We start from the raw sequence: 6,648 nt of genomic DNA on the forward strand, positions 1-6,648 counted from the left end.
GTGAGGGAACTAAAGTCCTGAGAAATCATGATTTATCCAGGTTCACACAGCTAATAATGAAGGTTAGAAGAGAATCATGGCCTCCTGGCAGTCAGTTCAGTGATCTTTGTAAAAGACTTTTTGGATTTATTCTCACCACCATCATGCTATGTGCAATGCCCATAATTTATTGCATTGGGCCCAGCTAGCAAATTATAAGTTTATGTTTAATTTCCAAAAGCTGGAGGAACATTTAGAATTAGGAATATTGACAGTGACAAAAAAAGGAGATGGCAAGAATTTTTGCTTAGGATAGAAGATATCCCTTGATTAGACTCTGGTCCTTCTCCTCTCTAGAAGGAATTCCATTGTTCACTATTCTGTAGGACATAATTCTGCCTTCCCGAAGGTTCTTCCTTGTTTATTTTCCTCCAAGGTCAACTTATGTGGACATTGGGGAATATGTCATCCTTTGAGGTTATGTAACCTTTCTTTCTTTCTTTTTGTCCCTGCAGTTTTGGCTGTGTGAGCATTGTTTGAAGGGTGAAAGGCTTATAGGCATGGGTTATGGGTTTTTTGTCAATGTTATTCCCTCTGAAACTTAATTTGGCCCTCATCTATCGTTTTGTAGTTAATTCCATGTGCTAGTAATAGAGTGACTACATGTCCCAGTCAGGCAGAGGGAGTCATAGTTTATATATATCTCTTATGCATGGCGAGTAATAATTCCCTCTTTCACTCTCAAAACTGTCCCAGTTTGGACAATAAATTATATGGTAATTCTAACCAAAAAGCACACCAAAAAAATCCCAGCCTATTTTATTTCTTTGCTTCCTTACTTCTGTTCTTCCCTCTCTTATCTTTCTGGGTGCTGTCAGTATGGCCATCTGAAATAGGTTTCATGGGAAGTAACATACTTAACCTGATCTACAGTAAGGCTGATTTCCCTCTGTTTACCTGAGAAAACCTAACGGCCATTTTTGCTCACAGCTTTTTGCCCTTCTCTCTTACTGTGTGAAATCCAGAAGCAGTCAGCGTTTCTAAGCCTTGGGGCCGCCAAATTTCTGGATTCTCTCTTCCCTCTCATTTCTGCTCTCCAGTCTGTTAGTTCTTGCCTGTTTACATTCCTTGCTTGTAAATTCTCAAGAAAAGCAGCAAGCAATATTGTTATTCTAGTATTCTGTTTTCCATCTCCTTTACCCTACAGCTGTACACTTGGCAGACACCATTGTGCCTTTGAAGCTATCTCAGGCATTTAAAAAAAAAATTGAGGCATAATTTACATACAGTAAACACACAGCACTCAGTTCAGTGAGTTTTGACAGCTGTATACATCTGTAAAAACCACTGCCCCAAATAAGGTATAGAGCACTTCTATTACCCCAGATGTATGCTGTTTTCCAGTTAATTCACTGCTTTGCTCCCCTGGAGGCAACCACTTTTTTATTTCTATCACAGTTTCCTTTTGGCAAATAATATTTTTATTACATTTTTGTGACTACATGACATAACTATCTTCCCATCCTTTACTCAGTTTCTTTATTTCCTGCTGCTTGGCTGCTAAGCAGTTGCCATGTATTTTAGATTTTCTGTTTGGTCTGTACCCCACTTAAAGATACATTTTTCATGTTAGTGAAAACTACCTGCTGTAATAAATGGACTCCAAAAAATATGATAGACTAAACCTAAGTAAAATGTATTTATTGCTAATAACCAGTGTATTGAAGGCATTCCTGATTGATAGGTGACTTTCTGTAACGTGGGCCTTTGAGTCCTCCAGCAGGTGGGGAAAGAGCAGGAACACACCTCACGTGCTTCTGAAAAGTTCAGGTTGAACCTGAGAACTGACAGTCCGCCACTTGCACTGACATCCTTCTGGGGAAAACTGTGCATAGGGCCACACCTGGTATAATGGGCGAGGGAAGGTTTGGAAATGTCGACTCTACATATAGGCTAGGCAGCCACTTCTCAGTGACAGCTCCACACTGTGACACAGGGGGAAGGTAGAGTTTGGACAGTGTTAATTGTCTACAGGTTAACATGGTTAATGGCACAGCTTTTATATTGCTTTTCTTTTTTGTCTTCATGTTACTTCCTTTTCTTTGTGTTATACTCTTTCATGCCTTTTGAAAAAACATTTCAGTATTTAAAACAAAAAAAGAAAAACCACAATGATATTGCTATCTCTGTGGGAATGTTCAAAGTAAAAGCAACTAACTGCTTTTTAGATTATTCTGATGAAATTAAGATTATCTCTGGCCATCACAGAGATAAGTAAGTCTTTTTTTTAAGTTTTTTATTTTAATTCCAGTATGGTTAACATACAGTGTTATATTAATATGTTTCACGTATACAATACAGTGATTCAACAATTCTATATACATGACTCAGTGCTCGTCAAGATAAGTGTACCCTTTAATCCCCATCACCTATTTCATCCATTCCCCCACTCATCTCCCCTCCGGAAACCATCAGTTCTCTATAGCTAAAAGTCTGTTTCTTGGGTTGTCTCTCTTTTTATTCCTTTGTTTTGTTTCTTTCCAAATCTGAGTGAAATCACATGGTATTTGTTTCTCTGACTGACTGACTTTGCTTAGCATTATATTCTCTAGCTCCATCCATGTTGTTGCAAATGGCAAGATTTCATTCCCTTTGACAGCTGAATAATATTCCTGTGTATGTGTGTGTGTGTGTGTGTGTGAGAGAGAGAGAGAGAGAGAGAGAGAGAGAGAGAGAGATATGTCACTTCTTTATCCACTCATCTATTGATGGACACTTGGGTTACTTCCATAACTTGGCTCTTGTAAATAGTGCTGCAATAAACATAGGGGTACATGTGTCCTTTCAAATTAGTGTTTTTTTATTTTTGGGGTAAATATCCAGTAGTGCAATTATTGGATCGTAGGGTAGTTCCATTTTTAATTTTTTGAGGAACCTCCATACTGTTTTCCACAGTGGCTGCACCAGTCTGTATTCCCACCAACAGTGCACGAGGGTTCCTGTTTCTCCACATCCTTGCCAACACATGTTACTTCTTGTGTTTTTGAGTTCAGCTATTATGACAGGTGTAAAGTGATATCTAATTGTGGTTCTGATTTGCATTTCCCTGATAATGAGTGATGTTGAGTATCTTTTCATGTGTCTCTTAGCTACATCTGGATATCTTCTTTGGAGAAATGTCCATTCATGTCTTCTGCCCATTGTTTAATTGGGTTATTTGTGTTTTGAGTGTTGAGTTGTGTAAGTTCTTTATATATTTTGGATGCTGACCCATTATTGGATATGTCATTTGCAAATATCGTCTCCCATTTAGTAGATTGTCTTTTACTTTTGTTGATTGTTTCCTTCACTGTGCAGAAGTTTTTTATTTTGATATAGTCTCAATAGTTCATTTTTGCTTTTATTTCCCTTGCCGCAGGAGACATATCTAGAAAAAAATGTTGCTACAGGCATGTCAGAGGAGATAATTTAAGTCTTAAAAGATAAAGATCCCTGATATCACCATTTATATTCAATATAGGTTAAAACAGAGATCTTACCAGAGATGCTAGCCAGCAGAATAAGATGGGCAGTGGGGGAGGGGGGAGACAATCATAAAAGAAAAGGTGTAAGAATGGAAAGGAAGAAAAACAAATTGGCAAATTGGTGTAATTGTCTATGTAGAAAATTTCCAGAACTCTACAGCTGAATTCCTAGAATTAACTGGAGAGTTTAGCAAGGGTTTTGGATACTGAAGCAGTATAAGTGGGCCAGTTACATTTCTATAGACCAGAAATGACAACAATAAACCGGAGAATATAATTTTAAGAACATTGTATTCTGAAATTATTAACATCCCATGTGGCCATGGGATTTTTTTTTTCAAAACTAAGAAATTGACATTGGTACAATAATGTTACCTCACTATGCCTTTATTCAGATTTTCTCAGTTTTTCTACTGATACCCTTTTTCTGTTTCAGGATCAAGTCTGGGTAGCTATATCTCTTTAGTCTACCCCAATTTGCAGCTATTCCTTGCTCTTTTCCTTTCAGAGCCCTGACACTTTTGAAGAGTAGGAGTGAAGTTTTTGGTAGAATGGACCTCATGATTTTTATCATATCATACAACATAACATTATTGGTAATGTTAACCTGGACCACTTGGTTAAGGTGGTGTCTGCCAGGTTTCTCCACAGTGGAGTTACTATAGTAAATGTAATTTTAAAACTACACAATTTACAATATAGAATGAAATATAGAATACAATATAAATGACATTTGGATAAATCTAACAATGTCTGTGACCTTTACTGAGAAAGTTATAAACTTCTGTTGAACATTAACTATGATCCAATTAAATGGAGAGAAATGCTGTATTAATATATTGGGAGACTAAATGTTGCAAAGATGTTAATTCTCTTAATGCACTTAGAATCAAATTCCTAACAGATCTGGGGGGTTTTAATATTACTACTACTACTACTACTACTGATTATTATTGTTATTATTGTTGTTATTTTGGTGATGACTGACATTATAATTTTAGATTTATATGAAGAGGAGTGGTCCAACACACATATGAAAAGATACTCACCATCACTCATTATCAGGGAAATGATGCAAATCAACACTACAATGAGATATTACCTCAGACCTGTCAGGATGGCTAAAATCAACAACACAAGAAACAAGTGCTGGTGGGGATGTGAAGAAAAAGGAACCCTTGTGCACTGTTGGTGGGAATACAAACTGGTGCGGCCACTGTGGAAAACAGTATGGAGGTTCCTCAGAAAGTTAAAAATAGAACTACCCTACAATCCAGTAATTGCATTACTGGGTATTTACCCAAAAAATACAAAAACACTAATTCACAAGGATATATGCACCCATACATTTATTGCAGCATTATTTATGATAGCCAGATTATGGAAGCATACATCAATAGATAAATGGATAAAGAAGATGCACTTTATATATATATATAAAAAACGCATCCATATATATGTGTGTGTATATATATATATATAAAATATTCCATTATTATATATATTATATATTACAATATTCCATTGAATATATTATATATATACACATGTATATAAAATATTTCACTATATACATATACCTTAGCTCCAGGTATATATATGTATATAGTGGAATATTACTCAGCCATAAGAAGTGTGAAATCTTGCCATTTGCAACAACATGGTTGGAGCTAGAGAGTATAATTCTAAGTGAAATAAGAGACAAATACCACGTGATTTCACTCATATATAGAATTTAAGGAAAAAAACAAATGAACAAAGGAAAAAAAAGAGAGAGAGACACAGCAGACTCTTAGTTATAGAGAACAAACTGATGATTACCAGAGGGTGATGGATGATGATAGGTGATAGGTGGTGGGGATTAAGGAGACCGCTTGTTGTGATGAGCACCCCTGGTGATAAATGGAATTGTTGAATCACTATATTGTACAACTGAAATTAATATAATGCTATGCTAACTATATTGGAATTAAAGTAAAAACTTAATAAAAATAAATGAAAAAGAAAAGAAAATGTCATGTGACTATGTTCACAGATGGAAAAAAGACATTAGACGAATTCTATAGAACATATATTAAAAAGTCAATCAATAAAATATTGGTATAATTTTTTTTAAATGATGGTCCAAAAATTGCAAAGACACTCCTGAAGAACAGTGTTTTTCCTGCCTTATGTAATGATTTAATATAGAACTAATTTAAACCAGTGTAAGGATCTACATGTTGGTCAGTGGAAAGAATAGAGAATTCAGAAACAGATCTATTTATATACAGAACTTAGATTTATGACAAAACTGGTATTGTAGACCACTGGGGAGAGAGATGGATAGATTTTTCAGTGTATGGTGCTGAGGTGTAAGAGATTGCTCAGATGAAAGAGAATAATACCAGATTCCTGTCTCACATCATACACAAAATGGGAAATGGCTAAACTATAACTTATAAATTAATTATAAGTAAACTTAATTATAAAATTAGAAGCAGAACTCAGGAAAGAAGTTGAAGAAAAAAACAAAGCTACCAAAGAAATGAAAACATAATAGGAGTGTAAGAGAAAAGAGATTGTATGGAGAGGTCATGGAGATTAGAAATGAAGAAGTAAGGGGTACCTGAGTGGCTCAGTTGATTAAGTGTCCAACTCTTGATCTCAGTTCAGGTCTTGATCTCAGGGTCGTAAGTTCAAGCCCCATGTTGGGCTCCACATTGGGTGTGGAGCCTACTTTAAAAAAAAAAAAGAAGAGTAGAAATGAGAGAAGTGAGCCAAGTCGAATACACATTTAAAAAGAGTGATGTAACACCTTTAGTTTTAAAATATTAGTGTTTACAATATGCCAGAAGTGCATCATTCATTAACTTGTCTCATCCTGCTGACTTAGGTGCCAGAAGTCATAAAGTGATCTATAAATTACTATAATGATCTATCTACTGACAACTCAATTGCTCAATCACTTGTGGAAAGCAAAGAATTGGAAACCACCTGACTTGCAGAGGGATTTATTATCACTTTGTCAGTTTGGGGAGGTTTATCAAAAAGGGTTAATTAAGATTTATCAAAAGACTATTAAAACTTATTACTCTTTTGCTTACAGATACCTTGTGTAACCCAAAATACTTAGGAAGGGCTGTTTAGAAACATTACAAATTTT

General features: G+C 35.5%; 1 protein-coding gene across 3 annotated transcripts in view; it reads left to right on the plus strand.

Annotated features, from left to right (window-relative positions):
* ZNF438 (zinc finger protein 438) overlaps nt 1–6,648 on the plus strand; it is a 186,523-nt gene that overhangs the window by 104,732 nt on the left and 75,143 nt on the right. The gene's annotated exons all lie outside the window — the stretch shown is intronic.

The sequence above is a fragment of the Mirounga leonina genome, unplaced genomic scaffold (assembly GCF_011800145.1).
Source record: "Mirounga leonina isolate KUSES-001 unplaced genomic scaffold, KU_Mleo_1.0 Mir_413, whole genome shotgun sequence".
Taxonomy (NCBI): Eukaryota; Metazoa; Chordata; class Mammalia; order Carnivora; family Phocidae; genus Mirounga; species Mirounga leonina.